The sequence below is a fragment of the Schistocerca americana genome, chromosome 1 (assembly GCF_021461395.2).
Source record: "Schistocerca americana isolate TAMUIC-IGC-003095 chromosome 1, iqSchAmer2.1, whole genome shotgun sequence".
NCBI lineage: Eukaryota > Metazoa > Arthropoda > Insecta > Orthoptera > Acrididae > Schistocerca > Schistocerca americana.
Window position 1 is genome coordinate 1,205,755,513 of NC_060119.1, and position 13,992 is coordinate 1,205,769,504.

A 13,992-nucleotide genomic window follows, 5' to 3' on the forward strand; every position below is an offset into this window, starting at 1 on the left:
ACCGCGTGTCGCCACTGTGTGATTGCAGACCGAGCGCCACCACAAGGCAGGTCTCGAGATACGGACTAGCACTCGCCCCAGTTGTACGGACGACATTGCTAGCGACTACACTGACGAAGCATCGCTCATTAGCCGAGCAGATAGTTAGAATAGCCTTCAGCTAAGTCCCTGGCTACGACCTAGCAAGGCGCCATTAGCCTTACATAGCAATTGATAATTATCGTCTAAAGCATGTTTCAACAAGAACGATGTATACAACAAGGATGGATTAAAGTTAAGTATTCCCAAAAGCAACGAACTTTTCTTTATAGCATTTATTGAGCGTCCTTTTCAGACTTCCCGATATTCTGCGTGAGCTTATAGCGTGCGTATCGGCCCCCTCAAAATAACACTGTGTCGGCACTTCTGTCGACACATCACGGAATGTAGCCATGTGTGGGAGTAGAACATCGACGATAAACAGTCTACACAAGAAGAGAATAGAAGCTTTCAAATGTGGTGCTACAGAAGAATTCTGGAGATTTCGTGGATAGACTACGTAACTAATGAGGAGCTACTGAATGGAACTGGAGAACAAAGAAATTTGTAAGACAACCTGGCTAGAAGAAGGGATCGGTTGACAGGACACCTCTGAGACATCAAAGGGTCAGAGTTTACTATAGCAGGGGTGAATGAGTGGTGAAAATTATAGAGGGCGACCTAAAAATGAATGCAGGAAGCAGATTCCGAAGGATACAAGTTGCAGTAGTTAGTCGGAGATGAAGGGGATTGCACAGAATAGAGTAGCATGAAGAACTGCATCAAACCAGTCTTTGGACTGAAGATCATAACAACAAAGGTCCGAGCGAACTGAAGAAAGTCGTACCGAGCGAAATAAGCCGTACCAAATGCCGGAAGAAAGTGTCGCATCGGAGTTCTAAATGGACTGTCACATTATACCAAGAAGGACTGAGCCAAGCCGAGACGTACCCATTACTGGCGAGACAGGCCGAGCCGAGGCCCTGACACAGAGAGCACACTGTGCATGCTTGAAGTTTTGCATGTCATAGCGGACCCTGAGATGGTTAATGGAAGGTGCTGGATGATTTATTAATGAACATAAAAACCATATTCCATTTGATGGGGAAAGGTAATCACCAATCAAGACCACAATTAATCAAAATTTGCATTTGGTCACCTTATCCAGTAAATTAAACAAATTTCTGACCTTGGGAATCATAAAAACATTTACAACACAGTGCTTCATGCTTTTAACAAATAATCTTCTACACACAAATTAAAACACACTTTTTAAAAAACTTTGTACAATTATTTCACATAAATGCCGCTCATAATCCTAGTGGAAGAAACAGTCTAAAAAGCCTTAACACAGCCGAATGGTAACAATATAGTCACCTGGTGACCATAAAATTAAAGTTTGGATCTAAATAGCATTGTGATATCAAACCTCAGCATTACCAAGGTACAAAACACTTTCGTACCTTGCAAGTAAATTGACTCAGTACTTTACCACAAATGACTGCTCAAGCACTGTTAACCCACACTCTAGGTACACAGCACACTGCCGCAGAATCATACGGCAGTAAAGAGAAACACAGGCAAATAGCCTCCCACAGAAGATATGCAACAAGCTGAAGATGACTTCACTCTGTCGATCACTGGCGTGGTGGCTATCTATAAGCAACCACAGCCGCAAACCACATTGATATATGCTCTTCAATTCCACATCCATCCGAAACGTGACAAGCATTACACGAACCAGAACGCCATACCATTACACAGCAGCGAGAAGATGTCAGGCAAACAGACTGCATTTGTTGCCTGCAATTCGCAGACTCCGTCTGGGCATTGCACTCGACACGCAGTAGCGAAAAATGGCAGGGACACAGTCTGCATTCGTTGCCAGTATCTGTGCACTACCCATCCAGACGCTACACTGCATACATACACAGACCCCATTGGTAGCCCAGCCCCCCGTGCCTTCTTCGTCCACAGGCGGACTGTTACTCAGATTCCACACTAGCCAACGCTGCTCCAGTTCCACCTTGGCCACAGCTGACACTCGCTACATAACAGTCGCGACGAGTCCTCCAGGTAACAATGGCAGAGAAGTTCCATGAATGGCTCAGACCCATTGGGTGACTGGCGCGATGGGCATTCATGAGTATGGCGTCACAGTGGTATACAAAAGTGGCTGCAAACACAAAGACGCCCATCGCCTTTCAGGGAATCTACTGGCGAAACAGAGAAATCTGGCTGGAATCTCATTCATCGTTCCACTAAAAGATATGACTGCTAAACAGAGGGAAGATCCAGCACTGCTGAAAATCATAGAAGACTTGAACAAGGGGGATTCGATCAAAGGAGAATTCCAATCAATAAATGGACCAATTTGTTATTTGTATATTCTGGAATATTCGATACTTGTATAAACAGCTGCACTCTATCTCTGTGCAAGAGCTCAGTTCTGTTCTGGCTATGCGTTAGTGCCAGTCATGAATGTGCTTTCAAATTTAACTGTTGTGCTGCACTGATGACCCTGTCTTCGAATTTTTATTTGACTGTGGTTTCGATGTGAAGATACTACACAGACCTGTCAAGAAATTAGGGAGGATCAACGTCGTCCTCATCATCGTCATCTTCATTATTATCATCACAATCAGTGCTATCATCATCATCTTCATTGTCATTGTCATCATCATTATCAGCATGGTTATCATCATAGTCATCATTATTGTCATCAACATCATTGTCATGTTTTCATAATTTTTGTTGTAGTCATTGTCATAGTCATTGTCACAGTCATTATCATACTCATCGTCATATCTTCCCAGCTATTGTTGTAGTCATCGCCATAGTCTTCATCATCATAGTCATCATATGCTATGTTCAATGGCATGGCTATTGTTCCGAGTGCCAGCACTCTTGTTCTTGGGTGTGTGGCACTGGCAGTGCCAGACAGCCTCTGCTGTTGGACATGTGATCACTGTGACCACTGGTGTGTCGAGGTTTGGGAGTGGACAGTCTAGTGATGGAAGTTGCTGGAGGAAAAACGGAAGGCAGTTCTGCAGGAAGCCAAGTCAAAGCCCCTCATCGAGCTGACATGCACCTCAACATTGGATTGGCACAGTCAGCACAAGTGGCGATGGTGTGTGGGCGCCAACCTGTTGCAGTAGGTGTGGTTTATTCAGGTTGCACACACAGCATTACAGGAGACTGAAAAGTTGTTTCAGAAGTTTCAAGGAGCACAGTCAGAGTGCTTTTGATGTTAATGTTGGTATCCTGGTGCTCTGGTGCTCAAGTTGAGCCACATACAGAGATGTAGTAATTGAACATAGTTGTAGTTCACTTTGTCTGGGAGTTGTGGGAGTCGAGTTGCAGCTGTTGAACAATGGACCATGATAAGCGAATATTGTGTATTGTATGAATGGTTTGCTAAAGTAAACATTCTGTCTTAAGACAAACCAATTTATAGCAGTATCGCAAGCAACTGTGTAAAAATTAAATTAATTTAAAATCTTGTTACAACTGTGTATGTGTTCAGTACTCCGTGGTTTTAAAGTTATTCAGTACGAATTTTGTTATTGGCTCTGAGGTTAATTCACGCATATTGTGAATTGCTGTATTCTCTTATATGAATTGCTGCACAGTAGTATATCTGGTGCAGCGAGAAAAATTTCAAACATGTTCCCTGGCAACGCCAAAGGCAGAGCACAATGATTCAATAGCCAGACGGAATGCCACCAAGAAAGATTTGTCTACGGTGCAGCAGTGAAAATGGAATTTATTGGAAGACCCTGAATGAACTGTGTACCCAAAACCAATGAATCAAAGTGACATCAAGGTTACTGTGAGATGGTTCAAATGGCTCTAAGCACTATGGGACTTAACATCTGAGGTCATCAGTTCCCTAGACTTAGAACTACTTAAAGCTAACTAAACTAAGGACATCACCCACACATCCATGTCCGAGGCACGATTCGAATCTGCGACCGTAGCAGCCGCGTGGTTCCGTACTGAAGCGCCTAGAACCGCTCGGTCACAGCGGCTGGCCTGACTGTGAGATATTTTCATCATGGTGACTGTGCAAAGTTACACGTGAAAGCTTAAGTCAGACACAACAGTAACTAATCAGAATACTGACCATAGAAAGAGTACCTGAAATGTGAAATTCTGAAGCGACTAAGAGAGCTGACCAAACGATAAAAGGAGGGTGAATGATGCCATTGTTGCATCACCGTATCAGAGCACAAGAGACCATCCTGCATAATTGCAACTTCTTTTCTCATGAACTCCTATTCAGTTTGCAGCCGACCTGTCAGAAGGGAGGCCTATATCGATCGACCCTCTGGTCATCTAGTTGCCTTTGATGCACCTGAGACCATGGTTACTGTGAGCTGCCACATTGACAAGTGAGTGACAGCTGATGTGGAGCTGTAGCTGACTACAAAAGCAGGCCTTCTGCAGGCCAAACTAGCAGGACCTGAGAGCAGATCATCTTCCATTGTCATGGAGGTGTGCCAGTGTTGCCCCTCACTTCCATTCCTGTGGCAAACTGAAGGTACCACTCTCTCGCTTTCTCCTTACCTAAGGCCACAGCCATTCTCTGCACAACTACATGTACTCTGAGCAGAGGTGGTAGACGCCCCCCCCCCCCTATCTGCAGTCTATAACGGGATCATGAGAGCCCTGTCCACCATCTACCACAAGTTGTGTGCAGGCTGACTTGGCACTGACGCATCTGCCAGCTAACTCAGGTGAGATGACTGGCTTCGGGTAGCCGAATCGATGTGCTACGCAACTGTGTGCCATGTCCTGATTGGCATATTTCACGGCAGAACACACCCCCACTCCTGACAGTGCTGGCTGCCTGAATGTCAATACATCAACTGTTGGACTTTGTAGACAAGAAGTCTTTCATATTGTAATGCATTTCTAATAAAGACTTCAGGCATCAGACAGTCGTCTATCCTCTGAGTGACATAGCCACACTCTTTAGGTGGTCAACTGTCGATTTCCTGACCTCGATTTTATAACCCTCCTGCACCCTTTGATATGTTAATGACATGTATAACATTGCAGCCTTCTTCAAATGTAGGTTCCCTAAATTTACCCAGTATTGGTGTACAAAATATACGCTGGTGTATAAGAATTTTCCATGATGTGTCACTCATGATCTTTCACTGCAAAGTAACGTAGCATGATGAAGCTTCAACCAAACATACAAAGAACTGCTACAGTATAATACAGAACAGAACTGGAAAGAATAAGCAATGAGATGAACAGAAATAACCCAAGACAATGCCATTTATACTAGTCCTATGTTTATTAAAAATTAATGATCACAACTGACAGCAATGCATGCTCTGCGATGTGCTGCCATACTGGCCACTGAGTTGGTAAGGAGTTCCTGTGCTAGGGCGTTCCACTCACCCCAGCAGTGCAGTTGACAAACGCTGGATGGTTGTTGGTGCATGGGTACTTGCTGAAATGCGTCTCTCAAACGCATTTCACATATGTCCATTGGGATCTTTGTTGGGAGAAATGGTGGGCCAGACCATTCACCAAATACCCCTCCATCAGTTAGCTCCTCCATCTGTGCAGTTCAGCGTGGTCGTGCACTGCCATTCATATAAATGAGATTAGAACCGGATGCATTCCTGAAAAGACGCACTGGTGAAGGAGTACAGTGTCACAATAACACTGATTGGTGGTAGTACCATGCTCAAGGATTTAGAAGTCAGTTGACCCAAGCAAAGTTATGCATCTCCACACCACAACACCTGGCCCCCCCAAAACGATCATGTTCAACAATTTTCCACGGTGGATTACGAATGCCCACTTCTCGCCATGTAATGGTATGTAATGCAGCGAGGAACATTGTCGAACATAATCGTTTTGGTGGTCCAGGTGTTAAAGTGTGGGGAGGTATGATGTTGAACGTCGTACACTGACCAGTCACCGTTATTGTGACACTGTACCACAGGTGGTGAAGCTGTTTGAACGAAAGGACTTTCAGTGAATGGACTGAATGGACTGGCCTGGTCCTTCGTGCAGCTTACATCCCAACGGGCATATGTTTGAAGCAATGGGGTAATAAATTACACCACATCCACTTGTACCAACGTCCATCCAGCACTTGTCAATAACGCTAGTGGCAGAATGGAACGCTCTACCACAAGAACTCCTTACCAACCTTGTTAGCAACATGGGAGCACGTCGAAAAAGCCAATGTCATCCGTGATGATGACACACCCTATTAAAAACCACCGCCTCTCTTCTGTAATGTCCATGTGTTTAGGTGTGGTGACTCAAGTGTAATTACTGGCTTTGAATAGAAGTGTCATTTCTATTGGTCTGACTGTGTATTTCTTTCATTTACATTCTGTAATTTACTGTAGCAGTTCTTTCTGTGTATGATACAATTTTCACTGAGCTGTGTTACTTGGCAGTGACACGACAGGCGAATGTTACTTCTGTCTTTGAGTTTTGCACAGGAGTGCACTTCGTCTTTCTTCCAACGATTCCCATTTAAGTGTATCAGAGCATTTATGTTATATTTTTGTATGGATCACACTCACCCGTTACTATTCTAGCAGTCTTTAAATTCGTTCGATGTATGTTGAGCCGTGGTGACCTTTTCTGGCACACCAGCTCTTTGGCAGTACTATCGATTACCCGGCTGTACTACGATATTTGCCCCTGTTGTGATCTGGCGGCGGGTATTTGCGGTAGGGGAGTTGGTCGTGGGACTCGCTACGAGGCGCTAGGACGTGCTTGGGGGGACGACGGAGCAAACACGCGGGCTCGGGCAGCGGTGGCGCGGCCGGTCTATCTTGCAAGACGGTCGCGAGTTTGTGGTGGACCTGTCTGATGTCAACTCCGGGCGCTGCTCGACGCATTGCTTTGAGGCCGGTTTTCTCGGAGAGACTCATCCCTGGAGACCATCTCGAACAACGCTCTCCATCGTACGTGTAAGTGTTTTGGATGCCTTCGTTTCGTCAAACGATTTGCGTTGCAGTAAGTGAACTTGTTGGTCGGTTGGTACTAATGTACGTGTTGTCGAAGTAAGAGCAACCGGCAGAGTCTGTGTGACTGCATGCAGACCAGCAGTTACAATTTGCTTTGAAGTCCGCTGGTTGGATGACTAGTAAAAGCCAGATTAGCACGAAGGCGTGCGTGTGATTTTGGGTTTACTGCAGTCAAGCGGCGTCCCTGGTACATTACTGAACAAAAATAGAAAAAAAATTGCAACCAGTTATTCTGTTAATAAAACTTGTATTTTGTAAAGCTAGTCATTTATATCTACTTCCTCATATCCGTGTACTTATTGAACTCTCTCACTCAACAGTAATTGGTTTCTGTATTTTATTGTTTGTCCATTTCTTGAGTTGATGTTTGGTTGGTGTTTGCCGTGACTTCTGCGGTCTGTTTTTGCTCCAGTTTCTGCGAGTTGGGATGCGTGGGTGCGGCGCCACGTTCCGCTTCGGTGCACAGAAGCTGTGACGTGTCGTCTAATGGGAAGTGACTCCCGGTTGGGTCCCTGCGTTTAGGTGTTGTTTGGACGGCTGGTCTGCTGGTACAAATGGCTCTGAGCACTATGGGACTTAACATCTGAGGTCATCAGTCCCCTAGAACTTATAACTACTTAAACCTAACTAGCCTAAGGACATCACACACATCCATGCCCGAGGCAGGATTCGAACCTGCGACCGTAGCGGTGGCGCGGTCCCAGACTGTAGTGCCTAGAACCACTCGGCCATCCCGGCCGGCGGCTGGTCTACTGATCTCGAATTTAAGTTAAGTCACTGCCCATTTGATGAACATATAAAAAAAATTTTAATTTGCTCGCCAATGAATTTCATATATTAAGTGTAACGTATTGTGCTGGTTGTGTTACTGCTCAAAAATTTTAATCTGAGCCATCTTTTTAAATTACTTTAGATTTATTGCTCATTAAGTAATTCTAATTTTCTGCTTGCTTAAAAAGGAAGCTATTGGTGATTTTGGATTGTTTTTAAGACGGCAGCGTGTTGATTATATGTTAGCTGCTTTATAAATGTGGTCTTCAATAAATTGTTAGTTTATTGACCTGTTAGTTATTGTGTTTAAGGAGTGACATTATAGGGGCCTTGTCCTTCCATGCTAATCCCGACTTCCTAAGTCACATATGTTCTCGTGCCTGTTTATTAGGGAAACCGAACAGTGAATCACTGCAAAATTTGTCGTATTTGCTTCTTACACGCGATTTTCTCAAAATCTTGGCCCACGGCTTTTGGCAGTTCCTTACATGGCCCATAGAAGATGCTCCAGTAAATAGCACCAGGAACGAATTCAGCACGATTGATTTGAATGAAAGAAGTGAGAACTACATGAACAAACGGAAAGAACATTAACGAGAATGCAGAGCACCACAGTCACCGCTGAAATATCAATAAAAATGACGAAGAAGAAAGATTAGTTCAAAGCAAAGAGCGGAGAATAGAATACCTAAGGCAGAATAAACCGAACGTGGTTTAATCCATGATGATAATGATGAACGTGGACAATGTGAAGAATGAAAAAATCCGTATCTTCTCCAAAATATTGACAGAGTCGACAGCTGTGAACTGTTTGAGTGAGTTGTGGTTAAGTGACTTAGACCCTTGGTGATGCTGCAGCAACCGGAAGCGTGCTGCCTCTAGGTAGGGGAGGGAGCACAAGCTGCAAATTGAAAGCGAAGTTGCACCGTGCCGCTCCGCCAAGAATTACTGTGGCCCTGCTCGTCCGCAGCGCAATTTGGGAGCTCGGCGCACCCCCCCTCCCTTTCCCCCCTCTCCACCAGCAGCTCTTAGACGCTCCCGCGACCTGCCACCCCCACAGCCAAGAAACATTCGAGCACAGTCATTAGCGAAAGTGGTTTAATTTCACCGAAAACAGACGCGGTACGTCTCGGCTGCTGCCAGCCTTCGTTGGCCCAACAAAACAATACAATTGCGCGGCTTCCTCGAGGAAGAAATGGGGACTAGGTAATGGCCTCTGCTAGGGGCCGTAAATCCGCTAAGGTGCACGGCAGAGATCAAAAGGCCCAGCCGCAGCGAACGCCCTTAATAGCGGAGGTTGCACTGGCGCAACTGTAAATGCACAGACATTTGCCACTCTTTAAGCGACAGCTTGTTGCAGCTACACAGCTCTCCATATCTGGTGTCCACTATTCCAGTTTCATGATTTATACCTTTCAAGTTGCGCATTTACATATAATTATAATGTATTCGCTTCATACAATAACACTACTGTTAGAGAAAATTGCAGCACCGCTGAGTGATGCGATTACAAAGAAATTTCAACCACAGATTGTGGACATGACAATACACAAATGGATAGAATGATAGAACTGTCCATGCACTTTTACCATTAGAATTCAATACGATGGGAAGCTGCCACGGCCGGCCGTTGTTGCCGAGCCGTTCTGGGCGCTTCGGTCTGGAACCGCGCGACCGCTCCGGTCGCAGGTTCCAATCCTGCCTCGGGCATGGATGTGTGTCCTGTCCTTAGGTTAGATAGGTTTAAGTAGTTCTAAGTTCTAAGGGACTGATGACCACAGTAGTTAGGTCCCATAGTGCTCAGAGCCATTTGAACCATTTTGAACAATTTTTGAAGCCGCCACTTTCTGCAATCCAAGCTTCTAGACATTTTAATATGAAATCAGGAGCTGGATTTCCTACTGGGGAACGGAGAATGTTGCTGCAAATGTTTGTGACTTAATTGAATTATGTCTTCGTTCGAGCTATTTTAAATGCAATGGTGAATTCTCTCAATAGGCTGACGGCCTTGCTATGGTTCAAAATGGTTCAAATGGCTCTGAGCACTATGCGACTTAACTTCTGAGGTCATCAGTCGCCTAGAACTTAGGACTAAATAAACCTAACTAACCTAACTCACATCCATGCCCGAGGCAGGATTCGAACCTGCGACCGTAGCGGTCGCCCGGCTCCAGACTGTAGCGCCCAGAACCGCACGGCCACTTCGGCCGGCGCATTGCTATGGGCTCACCCATTTCCCCAGTCTTAGCCGACGATTTTGTGGAACATTTTGAGCAGCAGGCATTAAGTAGTGCTCCTTTGAAGCCTTCTTGCTGGCTCGGCTATGTGGACGATACATTTGTTATATGGTTCCACGGCGAAGAAGAACATCATACGTTCCACAAATTCTTAAATGGAATTCACCTCAAAATCAAATTTACGTACCTTGGAGGTTGAGAGTAAGGTCGGTCTCCCGATTCTAGATGTGTTGGTATACAGAAGGTCTGATAACACTGTAGGTCATGGAGTGTATGGAAACCCGACTTACAGAAACAGGTATTTAGATGCCACTTCGCACCACCAACCAGCCCAGAAGCAAGCAGTGCTCAACACTCTGTCTTCACTTGTCTTCCGTGTGAGTGACGACGAGAACTTGGAATCGGAGTTGAATTTTTTAAAGAGGACATTGAAGGCAAATGGCTGTGATAGTTATTTAGGCGGTATAGTAATAACGCTAATAAGAATGACGAGGAACCGCCTTGTCACTCCGTTAGGTTACCGTTCGTTTCTGGAGTCACTGACCGCATAAGCATAATTCTAAAGAAAAATGGTATTCTTTACACAAAAGAAAATGAAAGGTTTTTCCGACGGAAAATGGATGCACCTAATTGCCTCCACAATGCAAGCGTCTATCAAGTGACATGTGCCTGTGCAAAATGTATAAAGGAGAAACGGGAAGAACTATTAAAGAACGCATTGAGGAACCTGAACGCCACATGCGGCTAAAACAAAGTGCAAATTCGGAAGTAGCGGACATCATAAGACCTGTGGCTCTGACATCGATTTTAATAACCTACGTGTGCTGGTTAAGGAAACAAACATTTATAGAAGAAAGGTCCGAGAAGCGGTTGAAATTTCCAAGAATGCATCTAATTTCAGTAGAGAGAATATTAGCCACAGACTGTGGCCCACCAATGGCACCCATAAGAATTTTAACCAATACTACTACTTCCCCAGCACGAACACGGGAAAAAAACTCCCCTTCATAAGAGGAAGCGAGCCTCGTCTCTGACAGTGTTCTAGCAGTAGTGGACACCGGAAGATAGTGAGGAAGATCCCAGTAGAGGGGTCGAAACATCGATCATTTTAGACGATATATAACGCGTCCTAATAACCCAGAAGATTTTAACTTCGATGACAACGGCCACGAAAGCATGCAGACTTACATTGTCAATTGGTTTGCAGGTGCATGCAGAAAGCAGCAACGATCATTACAGGAGAACCACAACGACAGTTTGCCGACCAACTGTATCACAGACATGTTCGATGGGCAATATGTCAGGCAAATGTTCTGGCCGGGAGAGTAGCGAACAGGGCGTTCTTCAAAGAATTCTGGCACATTGCTCGCCACGTATTGCTGGGTCTTGTCCTACTGAAGTATGGCTTGTAAAGCTGCCTGAAGGAGGGGCAGTGCATCGGGCTCTAAACCCTGCCACATATAGCGGCTGCTTTTCACGTTGTCCTTAATAAGCAGTAAGCGAAGTCGCATGTGACAGTGAACGGCGCCCCAAACTATCACACTTGGCTTTTGTCCGCTATGCTCCCTACCAACAAAGTCTACCCAATTGCATTCACTACTGTAGCGTCTAACAGGTACACGGATATCAATGTGGGAAACGTTGAAGCGGGACTCATCCGGAAGCACTACATTTTTCCACTCATTACGCCAGTTATGGTGTCACCTGCCCATTGAAGCCTGAATTATTGGTGATTTCTGGTCAATGGACGTCGATGCAATGGCTTGCGAGTCAGCAATGGCGTCGAACTGTCGATGCAGACATGTGCTCCAACGTCGAGCCATCACTATGGACGGAGCTTTTCTGTCGGTTGCGGTCATGCACATAAGATGGCGGTCATCTGTCTCTGTTACCACATTGTGTGGTCCCGTACCCGCTGGCCTCTTGGGTATGATCCTCTTGTATTTGCTGGTTTCACACCCGCTTCAATGTAGTATCGGCGTGCCCTGTAAGAGCCTCAACGTCACGGAACAAAAACCTCGTTTCCCTGATGCCAGTCATTTTGTCCCCTTCGAACTCACTCATATGTTGATACTGCTTCCTTTGACGTGGACGAGACGTACCGGCAATTGCTCACACGTTTCCATCTCGTTGACGGCTCTGCATCGACTGACCTGTCCTGCGATATCAAACAGGGCGCTGCTGGGTCTACGTGCACGCCATCTCTCTGCCATTTTAATAACTTATTACTCTTCCACTGTTCTACAGGTCCTCCGATTTTGGAGTTATTCAGACCATTTCTTGTGGTTGCTGCAATTTTCACAAACAATACTGTTTTTATAGATCTAACCGATCTGAAGCACATGTCTTGTTGAGATTGAGTTCGTGCAATTCTCTATACACACATCTTCGGCTAACAACGTTTCAGCCATCACGGCAGTTTTATACATCTATTCTGATGAGAAAAACGATAGAATGAAAAGACCCATTGACATTAGTGAATTGTTTGTAGGATATATTGTTACAGCTCCAAGTGTGGGAACAAGCATCTCTTAATTGGCGTATCTGGTCGACTATTCGCCTATTGCTGTCGTGAGCATGTATGGAGGGTGGCTGACAGACGTTGCAACAATTAGTGGACCATACGTCATCACAGAACTAGGAGGTCGGAGCCTTTTCCGCATTGTAACGCAGGATAGATTGCAATTTGTGGCTGTGTGTGTGTGAAATGTTATGGGACTTAGCTGCTGATGTCATCAGTCCCTAAGCTTACACACTACTTAACCTAAATTTTCCTAAGGACAAACACACACACCCATGCCCGAGGGAGGACTCGAACCGCCGCCGGGACCAGCCGCACAGTCCATGACTGCAGCGACTAGGCCGCTAGGCTAATCCCGCGCGGCATTTGTGGCTGATCCGACGACGGAGTACATTGCCTGAGCAGGCCCTACGTGTTCTCCTTCTCTTCGTTCACTGTACACTTTTCGATATGAGGCTACGCAGCAGATGACACCCACGAATTCCAACGTTGACCCTAAAACGTCATTTCCGATTGCAATGGCCACAGGATTGATCCTGTCTTATCAGTCGATGGAAACACGTCACCTGGTGAGATGAATCACGATTCTTGTTATACCAGTTCGATGGTCGTGTCTGTATATGCAGTCAGCCAGGCAAACAGGTACTCGAAACTTGCACCATATCATGGACACAATTCAGTGGGGATAATATTACGCTATATAGGATATTCACTTGGGCTGACACTGAACCTGTCATACTGTGATATTTAACTAAGGCATCACTGACTTGTTTCCGTCCGTAGAACACGAGTAACGTAATCATACATCATCGGGATCTCTGCGAAGAAATTTTCATACGCTCTGTGTCTCGTCTCTTTCGTCATCCCCAACTACCTTATGAGAAGAACATAGAAGAAACACTCATTCTCGCCCATCATATAGTCGCCTTACCTGAGTCCACTCCTACAGCAAGAATCTTACTCTAGAATGATGCCTCTCACAATGTCAAAGAACTTCCTCACGAATCTAGCTACAAAAGACAGTTAAAGACCTATCTCGTAAAAGAACATCATTATTGCCCCATGATTTTGAATACTCCCTCTACGTTATTAATTACCGATTGTCACTGTAAATTGTCACACATCCTATGTCCCTCGCTGAAACACAACATAGCTCTCTCCTTTCTTAAAATTCTATTTATTTTGATTCTAATTCTGTAATTTATAGCCAGTCGAAGATATAATGAATTAAGTGTTGACAACAAATCACATTATCTACTTACCTTTTTACTGGCACAAATATATCACGTATTTTACAATTTAAAACTTCTAAATCAAATGGTTAAGGATCGTTTGTAACTTTATGAAAATAAACTTCGCTGATTAATTAATCGAAGTCTGCTCTTTTCTGTATTTAAGCTATCTTATTTTTGTTTTGTAACTATGCTGCTCA